Below are 13,883 nucleotides of genomic sequence, written 5' to 3'. Positions count from 1 at the left end.
CATTGTTTATTGGATTTCAAGTTAGCATTTCTTATAGGGACAAACACCTACTCCCTCCGTAACTAAATATAAGATGTTTTTGCAGTTCATCTTATATTTAGTTATAGTAACAGTAAAGAATTCTTGTGTCATGATTTATAAACTTTTTTCAGACGGTAGAATAAAAGGCAGTGCACATTATTGCAAGTAAGAAAATAGACCTGTTGTGCCAAATGGCTCATGTTACTGATTTCAACAAGGAGTTATTTGCATATAAAGGCCTACATTGTCCTCCCATAATTTACATAGTACAATCTCACAGCAGGAGTGTAAATACATACTATGGTTGAACTATAATTTCATAACATAAAAATCAGCGAGTGGGATAGTGGTAGATTACATTGACTCTATAGGGCAAGCAATTTTTTTGCACTACCACTATCCAGATGCCCAACTCGTCAGCGCTGGTGGTTCTTGTTCCACATGTAGTTCCCTTCTGCCATCTTCATGAGCATAGATCTTTTTCTTGTACTATATTTTTGCAACAAATATACAAACCATGCAAGAAACATAACATCAGCTTGAAGACCATATGTAACATAACACCAGCTTCTGTGAACTCCTCCATGCATCCATTCTCCCATGTGTAAAGCAGTCACTTGGAAACATTCTGGATGATTAAGCATGGAGCTTTAGAAACATAACCTAAAGAAGTATGTCAGCCATACATAGGTGAATTTACCAAATGTAGAGAATAAACATAATCATGCACATCTGTAACTTGTATATACACCGAAGAAAAGAACAACTCAATTATTTGACCGAAATTATCCATTCTAATAAACCACCGGTGTAATGCACTTTCAGATGTGATATAACATAATGAAGCATGTCAGCCATACATTGGTAAAGTTAACAAATGAAGAAAATTATCTGAATCATACACATCTCTAACACATATACACACTGAGAAAAGACACGGTTCAGCTATGGGGCAGAAATTATTTATTTCTGAGAAATTTTTCCCCCGCCATATTTTCTTCCCCTCTGTTTGTCCATATCCTGAATGTGCTTGATAGATCCCATTTTTTCATGAAAATAAAGATAGTCAATTTGACTGGACTACACCATTGGTCTAATGCACTTTCAGTTATGTGATATAATAATAATTAGGAATTTAGTATGAGCATATACCTTTTCCATGAGTGTTAAAAATACTGAATAAGCAGCTTGCTTCGAGCAACCCCGTTTTCAGCTATGTAACTCTGAACTTCTAGCCATTAATTCAACCCTAGAGATGTAACATGGCCTCAATACAAAAATCACTAACATCTGTCATGATAGCTTTGTAAGTCTACACAGTTGCTTAGCTAAAATTTCTACGGGGCATAATAGATGCACCTTTTTCATACAATGTACAGAAATTCAGTACAACAAAACAGATTTACTCTTTGAATGTAGTAGCTCTAACCAAGACATCGTAACTCATGGCCTGAACGAAAATAGAACCTGGATAAGATCAAATCAACTGATAAGAGACTCATCTGCTTGGTATTTTTTTGCTGTCACCTGACTTACCTTGAAAAATGGAGCTCACCCACTTGATAGAAATTATTTACCATATTATCTCTTAGCTCTCTCAGCTAACCGAAGCTTGAAATAAAATACTGAAAAAATACAAAACATAGGCATAACCAATCTCATCATCGGAAAGGAAATTCATCTCAATATTATTCTTTATCTCAACAAAAATATGACTAAAATGGCAACTGCAAAGAGGAGAAACAATTATTAGGAGCTCTTAGCTTAAAACTTACATGTGAAGTATATTAATCAGTATAACACAAAATATCAATAAACATACACTATATTAGAACCTTTAACTTGCATAGCCATGTAAAACGTAATATTACTACAGCTAGCTTAGTTAAAATACTCAGTGGTGTCACACATGGCGAAGTGAAGATCATGTTTGGTAATTTCAGTATTCAGGTACTAAAATGTTCAGATATGGTTCAAATTATGTGGACTCTTTTTATCTTATTTTTATTTTGCAGCTCAGATCGCAAATAAAAGAACTCAAGCCAGGTCATAACATGGCTCCATAGAGTAAATCATCACATACAGGAGAGTGGCCTAACATGTTCAGATATGGTTCAAACTTACATGGGCTAATATTGGTGTGTATAGCTCAGATCGCAAAATAAAAGAAGTCAAGCTGGGTTGCAAAATGGCTCGATATGAGTAAATAATCACATACGGGAGAGTGATCTTGGATCTTGTGTTTCGTCTTCTGTACTTGACCCAGCTGAGGACGAAATATAACATGTCAGTACGATCACAAAGACATTTCAGTTAAGAATGCATCACTCAAACAAAACGTGTGCAGCAGGGCTATCAAATACTCGAAACATCGGAGTAGAGAAGGCAAGGCACCCTTGAGTATTCACAGACCAAAATGGCTAGCAAGCCGTAACAGAGGGTTTGCTTCCCTTAGAACACCACAAAAAATATGTCCATCCATTTTGGTTGCTTGGGTCAAATTAGGAACCAATGTGTACCTTTTTAAAACTAAAAATGTAACGCCCCGGATCCGATGCGCCAGGTGTCTGCCAGTTATTTGCTGTCGTTGCCATGTCATTTGCTTGCGTGTTGCATTTTGCCATGTCATCATCTGCATTTCATTTGCATACGTGTTCGTCTCATGCATCCGAGCATTTTCCCCGTTGTCCGTTTTGCAATCCGGCGCTCTTATCTTCTCTGTTGCACCCCTCTTGTTGTCTTTCGTGTGCGGGTGTCAAACTTTCTCGGAATGGACCGAGTCTTGTCAAGTGGCCTTGGTATACCACCGGGAGACCACCGGTCAAGTTTCGTTCCATTTGGAGGTCGTTTGGTACTCCAACGGTTAACCGGGTAACCGCGAAGTCCGTTTTGGCATTGCAGCAAAACCCCCTTCTAACAGCCCCAAAACCCCTCTAAGTCTCCGCCATGCTCTCGGTCGTTCGATCACGATCACGTGGGCGAAAACCGCACCTCATTTGGACTCTCCTAGCTCCCTCTACCTATATATGTGTGTCTCTCCCGAGATTTTCGCGCAAATGAACCCTAGCGTCTTCCACCTCGCGCCGCCGGACAAATTCGTCCGCGCCGGACATGTCCACCCGCCACCTCACTCCAACCAATCGCGTGCTGCCACGTCGCCTTCCCCGCCGCCACAGCCAACCGGCGCGCGCCACCTCACCCGCCTCTCTCTCCTCCGCCGCCGCCGGCCTGCGCGGCCCGCAGCCGGGCCCGCGGGGCCCATCCTGTTCGCGTCGCCGCCCGCGCAGGCCCGCCCGGCCGCGTCCCCGCTCCGCCGCCCCTCGGCTCCCGCTCGCCCGCCGGCGTGCCCGCGCCCCCTTGCGCCTCCACCTGCCGCCATGGCCGCTGCCCCTCGGCTCCCGCTCGCCCGCCGGCGTGCCCGCGCCTCCACCCGCCGCCATGGCCGCCGGCCCAAGCTCCTCGTCACCGCCGCCCGGTCCTCTTCCTCGCCGCCGGCCGCCTCCAGCGCCAACCCCGCCGCCTCGGGCCTCAACGCCCCGACCTCCGCCGCCTCCGGCCACCGGAGCACCGCCGCCTCTGCCCCCGAGTTCGAGCCCAAGCCGGCCCCGATCTGGACCCGGTGAGATTCCCCGAGCGTTGACTTTCTCGCCCCCCCTTTTTTTTCTCTAAGTCTGGATTTCTCTCATCATGTGCTCATGTTTGAACTGCTGTAACTTCTTGCATGTAGCTCCGATTCGCGCGTGTGATATGTCAAATTGTTCGTCTCGTGATGCTCTTCATTTTTTAAATTGCACCATGTTCATTAGAGGTCATCTTGATGCTCAAATCTTCGTTGGAAGAGGGCTAGTTGCTATTATTCTCTGGTTCTTATCAGAACTTGGAGATTTGTTATTTTTGTACCTTTTATTCTGTGCATCTTATGGGCATGAGCTCTACATGTGTTTTGAAGTATGCCATGCCATCTTTCAAGTGGTGTAGTCCATGTATTTTTGTGATCTCTGTGGTGACTAGCACAAGCATGCAAAGTAGGTCCCGTAATGTTTCTGATTTCAGGGACTTAGTGATTTCTCTAACTCCTTGTCTGCTGTAATTTTGTTGCCATGTAAACTTGATGTTACAGAGATATCCATGCATATTTTGGAGATGTTTAGTAAGGATGTTTTGTAGCTATAGTTGTAATTGATCCATTACTGCAATTGTTTGCAATTATGGGGTGCCATAGCATGACTCAATCTTACTCTACTTTTGCTATAAATTATTCCTGGCAGATCGTTTACGTGTTATTCAATTTTGCCAAGCTTATTGTAGTTGATCCATACATGCTATGCTATTGCTCTTGCCATGGTTAGCTTCATAAACATGCCATCTTGCTGTAGGTATGCTTGTCTTGTCATTTATTGCTCTGTAGTGAGTGCATCAAGCTCACAAAGAGGCCTACATATTATTATTTCTGCCATGCTCTGTTTTCTGCCGTCTGAAACCTGATAACGAAACTTGCTATGTTTACATGCTTGCCATCATATCTTATGATCATTTTTGGCTTATGGTCAGTAAGGGACTTTTGTTATATGCTTTGAGTAGATTCATGCCATGCCTTGTTTTGCCATGTTAAGTTCCTATAGCATGTTGATATCGTGCTCTGAACATTGCAACCTGATGTTATTTCTGTCATGTCCAGTAATTCCTCCAAGTCTGTGAACCTGTTATTATTTTGCAATCTTGCCATGTCCTTTGGAGCATGTTCTGTTGATTTCTGGAGATAGCTCAGTGTTCATGTTTTGTTGTGCTTTACCTGTATATCATTTCCATGCCTTTTGTTTTCATGTTGAGTTGCTGTAGCATATTGTTTTGATGCTTGCTAGATGCCTAGTTGCTGTTTTCGTCAGATTTGTTGCTATGTCTTGTTTGGAGTGTATGTGTTGCACCGTTGCTCCGTTTTGAGCATGCTCTACATGAAACTTGCTTAGTTTTGCATGTAGTCTCATATTATCATGTTGCATCCTTGTTTTGAGGTGTTTGCTTGATGTTGGTATGCTTTTTGCATCAATGCCATGTTTATCTTGTCTCGCTCATATCTTCTAGACCGTAGCTCCGAATCTTATGAACTTTATATGTAACTTGACTAGAATTTCGTGTAGATTATCATGAGGCTCTTTAACTTGCTGTTTAACAACTTCAACTTAATGCTTGTTCAGTTCTGGACCAATTTCGAAATTTGCATATGAGGACTTACCGGATTTGTTATATGCTGATCCCGGCCTCATTTAAACTTGCCTTGATGTGTTGCTCTTGTATGCATCATCTCTTGTCATGAGTAGCTTCATATAGCCTTGTCATGCATCATACTTGGTTGAGCATCATGCCTTGTTCATGTGTGGTGTGTTTACCTTGTTGTGTGCTTCTTCTCGATAGTTCCCGTGTCGTTGCGTTCGTGAGGATTCGTTCGTCTTCGTGGCTTCATCTTCTTCATGGATTCGTTCTTCTTCCTAGCGGGATTTCATGCAAGATGACCGTCACCTTGGATCTCATTACTATCATTGCTATGCTAGTTGCTTCGATCTATCGCTTTGCTGCGCCACCTTTTCACTTGCTCCTCAAGCCTCCCAAATTGCCATGAACCTCTAACCTTTGTCACCCTTCCTAGCAAACCATTGTTTGGCTATGTTACCGCTTTGCTCAGCCCCTCTTATAGCGTTGCTAGCTGCAGGTGAAGATGATGATTGCTCCATGTTGGATTATGTTTATGTTGGGATATCACAATATCTCTTATATTATTAATGCATCTATATATTTGGTAAAGGGTGGAAGGCTCGGCCTTATGCCTGGTGTTTTGTTCCACTCTTGCCGCCCTAGTTTCCGTCATACCGGTGTTATGTTCCCGGATTTTGCGTTCCTTACACGGTCGGGTGATTTATGGGACCCCCTTGACAGTTCGCTTTGAATAAAACTCTTCCAGCAAGGCCCAACCTTGGTTTTACCATTTTCCTAGCCTATTTCTTTTCCCTAGGGAGTCGCTCTCTCGAGGGTCATCTTATTTTACCCCCGGCCAGTGCTTCTCCAAGTGCTGGTCCAAACCGAGCGATGTCCGGCGCCCCCTGGGCAACCAGGGTCTATGCCAACCCGACGTCTGGCTCATCCGGTGTGCCCTGAGAACGAGATATGTGCAGCTCCTATCGGGATTTGTCGGCACATCCGGGCGGCTTTGCTGGTTTTGTTTTACCATTGTCGAAATGTCTTGTAACCGGGATTCCGAGACTGATCGGGTCTTCCCGGGAGAAGGAATATCCTTCGTTGACCGTGAGAGCTTATCATGGGCTAAGTTGGGACACCCCTGCAGGGTATTATCTTTCGGAAGCCGTGCCCGCGGTTATGTGGCAGATGGGAATTTGTTAATATCCGGTTGTAGATAACCTGACACTTGAGCTTAATTAAAACGCATCAACCGCGTGTGTAGCCGTGATGGTCTCTTCTCGGCGGAGTCCGGGAAGTGAACACGGTTTCTGGGTTATGTTTGACGTAAGTAGGAGTTCAGGATCACTTCTTGATCATTGTTACTTTCGCGACCGTTCCTTTGCTTCTCTTCTCGCCCTTGATTGCGTAAGTTAGCCACCATACATGCTTAGTCGCTGCTGCAACCTCACCACCTTATCCTCCCCTTTCCCTTTAAGCTTTGCTAGTCTTGATACCCATGGTAATGGGATTGCTGAGTCCTCGTGGCTCACAGATTACTTCACCACCAGTTGCAGGTACAGGTTCTGCGATGATCATGACGCGAGAGCGATGTTTATTTGTTTTGGAGTTCTCCTTCTGCTTCTTCTTCGATCAGGGGATAGGTTCTAGGCCGGCAGCCTGGGCTAGCAGGGTGGTTGTCGTTTGAGTTTCTGTTTATGTTTCATCCGTAGTCGGATGTTGATCTTATCTATGATGTATTGATGTATTCTTGCGGCATTTATATGCTTTGTATGTATCCCCAAATATTATGTAATGTTGATGTAATGATATCCACCTTGCAAAAGCGTCTTCAAGATGCGCTTCTATCCTTTGGTGGGACCGTCGAGTTCCTTTAGGATAGGGCCACATCTTGGGCGTGACAAAAAACTAACAAAATTCTTCGCACATGAACAACTAATTTTGAAAATACATGTTGTGCGAACATAATCAATTAAACAGGAACGTATAGGCCCTTCACAGTAATGCTAACCTAAAGAACATGCTTGCCTGAGTGATATTTATTTAAAACAATAAAAAATATGGAAACAAAGCACATTGCATAAGCTTGCCGAGTTGCAGAGTTAGACGGAGTTAGAGAGGGAGAGAGAAAGGAGTGAAAAGGGATTGGGTGAAACTCACCTTCACGTGTTAACATTAGCCAAGCTCGCCGTGGTCGACGCTCCACACGTATGAGCATTAACACCGAATTATTCACAATAATATCCTTCATTAATTTCCTTCTATTATTCAATGAGACATGGCGATAATACAAAGTAGAAACTAAAAACATGTAGGCTATGGGCAACCGTTTTCAAGCTGAATGTACATAAAAATATGGAGCGCACAACATGGACCAAGTGGCGTGATGTGTTTTGATCTTCAAACATAGTCACAGTGGGAAATAAGAAAAGAAATCATAACATAAAGCACAAGATACTTCAGAAATGTAAAAGAACCAAGTCCACTGTGTCGAGATTTATTTGCATATCGAGACCCTTATTTTATACACATGAGCCTAGATAACATTCAATATAAGAGCAAGCTCACAGACAAAACACTTGTAGGCAAAGCAATGAATATTGCAGGGAAACATTTAAAAGTCCATCGGCCAATTAGAGCTCCAGAACAATCACCAAGGCGGACAACACAAAGAAATTGGAGTAGAACTCACCATGTCTAAACTTGATGCAGATTAGATGCTCTATGATGCATATAGCCAGCTGCGAAAGTCGACGGAAAGATCCCACCTTTTTCACATGTTTCCTGAAATAATTCATCACATAAGATGATTACTTCTATCAAGATTGATTCCCTGCTTCTGTGAACAAAAGAGAACTAACAGCCAAGTTATAATGGGTATGGATATTATTATTTTGAACTTCTAGAAAGTACATTTTGCACCAATTTGAATAAAAAATACATGGGCCACAAGTTTGTTCCTTGGGAGATTATCGAGATTCATCGTGCAGCTAAGATAATTACTTCATCACTGAATTATGGACAACAAATATGCCAGGACTTACAAAAACACATTTCTAACAACACATCTCTTCAAACCTAGAACTTTATATAGCAATCCACACCATTACAGCAACAAAAGTATCGAGGCGTAGTCATGGTGTTAAATCAAGATTTATAATAGTAAATACAATAACTTTCCTTTATCGGTAAGTTCAAAGAAACATAGTTATGTAGAAATATTGAGAACATCAGGATGAAAAGCAGAGGTAGAAACAAAAACCTTGGCCAATGAACTAAGCGCCTTCTCCTTAAGTTCATCTACAGGAACCGTATTCAGAGCTGCTTCCTGTCGCACCGAATCCTCATACTACATACAAAATGAGCATCGGAGAACAAGGATCAGAAATAAACACAATATTAGGGAATGATTTGCAATTGAAAATATCCAATTACATCACATACCGTCAGAACCTGGCAGATGTATAACTCTTTCTCTGAACACCTCTCCTCCATCACTTTGTATGTTGTACTGTTGCAGTAGAACCTGGCGCATTGTATGTTGTACAATAGGAGGTTTGTAAGCAAATTAACACACAATTAAATGAGTGATAGGACAGTACCAGATAGAACATTCAATCCTTAAAGTTATACTCAATAAACTGGAAGAGAAACACATCATGTTACATGTGTGTAGCCAAGTATAGTTGAAAGCGAACTTGATATAACTTTGTAAAGTTGAAAGCATACAACTTCACATATTCAATAAACTGGAAGAGAAATGCATCATGTTGCAGGTGTAGCCAAGTACAGTTGAAAGCGAACTTGATATAATTCTGTAAAGTTGAAAGTATACAACTTAATGCAAGGTAAAGCAAGCCAAATCAGAGGGGAAATGAGGGCAACAACATGCACCTGGAGCAAGACAACGCACAATCTCATGCTGTTGCTCTTTGAAATAGAGAACAATTTATTATCAACTAAAACCGGTCCAGTAGATGAACAATAAGATAGAGCAGCTCAGATGCATCAATAACTTACCTACATTTATGAATTGATTCTTATGAAACAACCCATGGTTTATTTGCAGACCAATGCAACATAGAAAGAATGAATAAAAACTAAATCAAGCTTACATTCGGAAAAGTGGGCATTAACTTGAGGGTTCCAAAGGAAAGACAAAACAAACACACCACGCTTTCATTTGCTACAGACATTAAAGGACAGCTCAAGATAACTTAATGGTCTCAATGTTTCAAATAAAAGACTCACCTATATCATTGCTCTAGGTAGATCATTTGTCCAATGAAGCCCAAGATAACTCATTATTAAATCCTGAAAGCTTCAGAAACCAAGAGCCTCATCAATAGAGGAGTAGACAATGCAAGATTGTAATTTATCTTGTCTCTTATACTTTTTTAAATTTGACAATTAGCCGCTCAATCATACAATCTATTGACCCACTACAGCATAAGAAAGCATACTACAAATTGACAGTTTATCTCTTGGTGTATATAAAGTGGTGGGGCCAAATACATTAGCTTTGAAGGGAGCTGGAGAAAGTATGTGGATCCAGTGCAGTTTACTCTTCTCCACTTGTTCCAGTCACATCTTTTCCACCCCTCTCTCTCAAACACACATACTGTACTCCTCTAAGCAGTCCTACTTAGCATTTTTACAAACAGCTAGTGCTCGCATCTGCAACCTCAAAGACAAAACGAAAGAGAGAGAAAGTGAGTGCGGGAGAGAGAGATATGGTTGGGACTCACATGCGCACATGGAGGTCGTGAAGACTCATGGCTCTAGGGTATGCCGCGGCCCGGTCTCCAAGGACGGCGTCGAGCCAAGCCGACTACATGGCTAGCAGTCGCTCCTCTCTGGTTGAGGCCCTCCTCCCACAGCTTCTCGGGCGAGGTCTCTCCTCCTCACGCGGCTTCCTCACGACCTGGGCCGATGAGCACCTCGAGCAGAAAGGGATGGAGGATGAATTGGGGAGATAGAGTCGGTGGACGGAGGAGCCATAGCGGCGGCGGCTGACGAGGGAGGTCGGATGGAGCAGGGGCAGCGACCGCGGGATCGTAGGAAACGGGGCTAGGTGTAACATCCCAATTTTAATTTGGATGTTATACATAGGTCATCATATGTATATCATATTTTATTTGCATTTTTGGTTGTGATCCTAGGAATCCTAAGCAATTCAAGGAACCAAGGAGAGAGGTGGGGATTTCATTTATTTTCATTTTTGAATTTTTCTCAAATTTGAAAAGAGGATCAATTTGGTTTTAATATTTTTCTTTCCAATTATTTCCAATATTAAAAATAAAAGAGAGAAGATAATATGACTTCTTCAAAATAGAGCAATATTGGGGGGTTAAAATCAAATAAATATTTTATTTGGATTTTATTTGCTATTTTATTTGAATTAGAAAAATATGCATTTTTTAAAATTGCATTATTAGGCCAGAAAAATGTTCACTTTGTTCTAAATATTTTATTTAGACGGCGAATTTTTTTGGCATTTTTAATTTTTTTAATATATTTTATTAGGATTTTTCTTCGGCGGAATTTATTTAGAAAAAGTTTCCGCCCGACTGGGCCAAAGCCCGCAGCGTCGTTGCCTTCCTCTCGTCGCCGCCGTGCGACGCACGGACGCCAAGGAGGAGTCCGAGCCGGACTCCACCCCGTGCCGGCCCCTCCTCCAAGCCGCCGCCCCCCGACCTCTTTAAATAGGGTCGAGGCCCGCCGCCCTCACCCGAGCCGCCGACCCCGCCGCCTCCTACGCCGCTGCTGCGCGCCGCCGCCGCCACCGCGCCGCTGCTCGCCGCCGACGCCGCCGCCGAAGCCGCCCGCCCGCGTCGTTCGCCGGATCTCGCCGCCGCCGTTTTTTTTTGTTAAATCGGTAAAAACCCACAAAACTGTCGCCCCGGTTTTTTCGTTAGTTCGGTTCAGTTTGGTTTTTTTGGTTTCGCTAATTAGCGAACGTTCACCCGAACGTCACTGTTAGCGAACACGTTTACCCGTTTTTCCCTGATAGCTAACGTTCGTTCGTTAGCATTTTTATTTTATTTTATTTTCAGCCAGGGACCTATCCGCGATTATTTTTATCCCAGATTAGCCCTTGATCTTCAAACCCTCGCAATTTTTGCTCACTTATCCAAATTCAGTGAAACCAACGCCAAAATCTTCGTCTCGAACCCCTCTTTCCAGTTAATCAACTTGAACATGGTTTTTACAAATTAAAATTTGGTTGCAAGCAGATTTGGATTCAAACTTCTTTTGATCGTAGTTGAGTTTCGTAGCTCCGATTCAATTGATTCTTTTTGCAAATTGAAGCTCTTTAGTTGAACTTTCGATTTGAATCTTCTCATCTGAGTTTTACATTTGCATATATTGCTTGAGTGCTTATGTATGTTATTGTTTGTTTGCGATAGAGTTTCCGGAGTGCGAAGCGTGCTACTATGAGTCACTAGGATTTTCAGATCGTTAGCAAGGCAAGTAACACTTTGATCATACCCTTTATTACCCAGTTTTTATGCATTAGTCTCAATCCTCAAACATTGCATGAGTAGGATCTGTTAACATGTGGGTTTTGGGAAGTAGTAGTTGAGGTAGTACCTATTGCCCTTTTCATTCAAACCCTGGGAGTTACTTCTACGTTATGCTTATACTGTTATGCTATGCTCGTAGACGTGGTTTGGTTTGAGTGATTCATGACAGTTGTGAGTATTATTATGAACTAAGGGTTTATTTAAGGTGGCTACTTTAATACACATCTGGGTGGATTGTTTGTGGGCACTTGGGGAATCCAGTGTTGTCCAAGGAGATCCCGGGGAATCTGTGTGATCATCCTATGGTTCGCCACCCAGGCTCAAAGGGATCATAAGATTATTCATGCTAGAAACTTCTGTGTGCGGCCACAAGCCATTTTGGGCTCTGGCATAGTTGAGTAAGTTGTGGGAATCCTTTCCATGATGGGCTAGCAGATGTAGGGGATTGTAGGTGTACCGGCCTATCTATCGGTTAAGGTGACCTCTTCGGAAAGACTGTGTCTCGGTCATCCGTTTCTCAAACATCATGCAGTGCGAGAATTTCAACGAAGGAGATCGAGTCTTGTGGGGAAAAGTGCGCAAACCTCTGCAGAGTGTACAAACTAATCATGGTTAGCCGTGTCCCCGGTTATGGACATCTTGAGTATCTGGTTCTTGAATTATTGATTTGATCTCATCACTCTTAATTTAATTTGTTGGGTTGTTAATTACTGCTTAATTGGGATTGAGATGGGGTTTCCATTCTCAATATTTATCAACCAACTTGTTAGTTAAATAAAATATATTCCTTTGCAGTAGGGAAAAATTGGCTTTACGCAAAAACTTAACCATAGAGCCATCACCAGCCAAATATGCATGTAGTAATAGATGTTATCATGTTCTTTGCTTTATAGTGTTATTTTGCCAGCATATTCCATGTGCTGACCCATTTCGGGCTGCAACGTATTATGTTGCAGACTTTTCAGACGAACAGTAAGGTGCGCTAGGTCGTTGTCGTGCACTCAGCTATGCCGTTGGAGTTGATGGACTCATTTACCTTCGAAGCTTCCGCTGTTATCTTATTTAGATGGCCTTAAGCCATATATTTGTAATAAGTTCTCTTTTGAGACATTCGATGTAATAAGTGTGTGATTGCACTGTGTTATAAATCCTTCGAGTACTGTGTGTATCAGCATTACCGATCCAGGGATGACACTTATGCACAGAGATTTGACAGTTTGAGGTCGGATCGCTACAAGATGGTATCAGAGCACACGCTGACTGTAGAACGCGACCACTAAGATAAGCCATAGGTCACTCTTCTCTACTAATTTTTGACTCTCCTCCATTTTACACTCTATAGATGGCGGACCCAAGGAACAAGTTTACTCAACCGGATGAAGACACACCATTTGGACGACACTTGAAGGAAGTCACTAGGTACCTGAACATCGGAATACCAAGCTTCACCGGGACCTACACCGCCACTTTACCAGAAGAGTAGCGTTGGATGATTCGAGTACATGCTCCAGGAAGGATATTCACGCCAGTTACTGAGCCCATAGAGTTTTCCTTTGATGCACCAACCTGGAGTCTAGGAAAGAGTATGGCAGCCCACATCGCCATGGGACGCATCGGCGAAGTTTACAACAAAGATCTTAAGGACACCGGGCGCCGAGATGAGCAATGGGAAATGATCAGCACCAGGAGGGACAGGTCCATTGCAGCCTTCATCCAGGAGTTAAGCCAGCACATTCGCCGCCAGGAGAACCAAATGTGCGCCAGCATGATAGATCTGAAGAAGGTGATGACCAGGAACATGGAGCTTGAAGAGGAACTCAAGTCTACACGCGATGGATATGAGGAGGAAATTGTAGTGTTACTGGAGAAGAATGAAGACCTGAAGAAGAAGCTAGGAATATTCATGGGAGATCCCGCACTTGGAGAGGACAACCAACCTAAAGACTACATCATCATCGACGACATTGACTCCGACCCCGACAGTGATGATGATTACGAAGACGAAGCTGGAGCAGATATCATGGATTCTTCCACCGATCAAAATTTCTAGTCGACCACCATATTATCAGTAGAATTCTCCCCATGTATATAGTAGTAGTCCGAGTATTTTGTAACGGTAGTTTAGATCGATTGTATGCCCTTGTT

The 13,883-nt window shown here is 42.8% G+C and overlaps 1 long non-coding RNA gene across 6 annotated transcripts; it reads right to left on the bottom strand.

Annotated features, from left to right (window-relative positions):
- Window positions 1–229: 229 nt before the first annotated feature.
- Window positions 230–10,392, bottom strand: LOC123497836 (uncharacterized). Of its 6 annotated transcripts, none has more exons than XR_012204573.1 (9): window positions 9,960–10,392; window positions 9,463–9,532; window positions 8,656–8,737; window positions 8,474–8,560; window positions 7,904–7,995; window positions 7,372–7,456; window positions 2,146–2,287; window positions 1,098–1,748; window positions 230–990 (listed from the first exon to the last, which is right to left on the bottom strand). It is a non-coding gene; the product is annotated as an uncharacterized lncRNA (long non-coding RNA). The 6 variants fall into 6 exon arrangements; XR_012204575.1 differs by having other exon boundaries at window positions 1,098–1,646; XR_012204574.1 differs by having other exon boundaries at window positions 230–649; window positions 1,174–2,287; window positions 9,960–10,391.
- Window positions 10,393–13,883: the final 3,491 nt, after the last annotated feature.

Source organism: Aegilops tauschii, chromosome 3 (genome assembly GCF_002575655.3).
Source record: "Aegilops tauschii subsp. strangulata cultivar AL8/78 chromosome 3, Aet v6.0, whole genome shotgun sequence".
Taxonomy (NCBI): Eukaryota; Viridiplantae; Streptophyta; class Magnoliopsida; order Poales; family Poaceae; genus Aegilops; species Aegilops tauschii.
The sequence above is the reverse complement of the archived record's forward strand: the minus strand, read 5'-3'. Positions and strand labels throughout refer to the sequence as shown.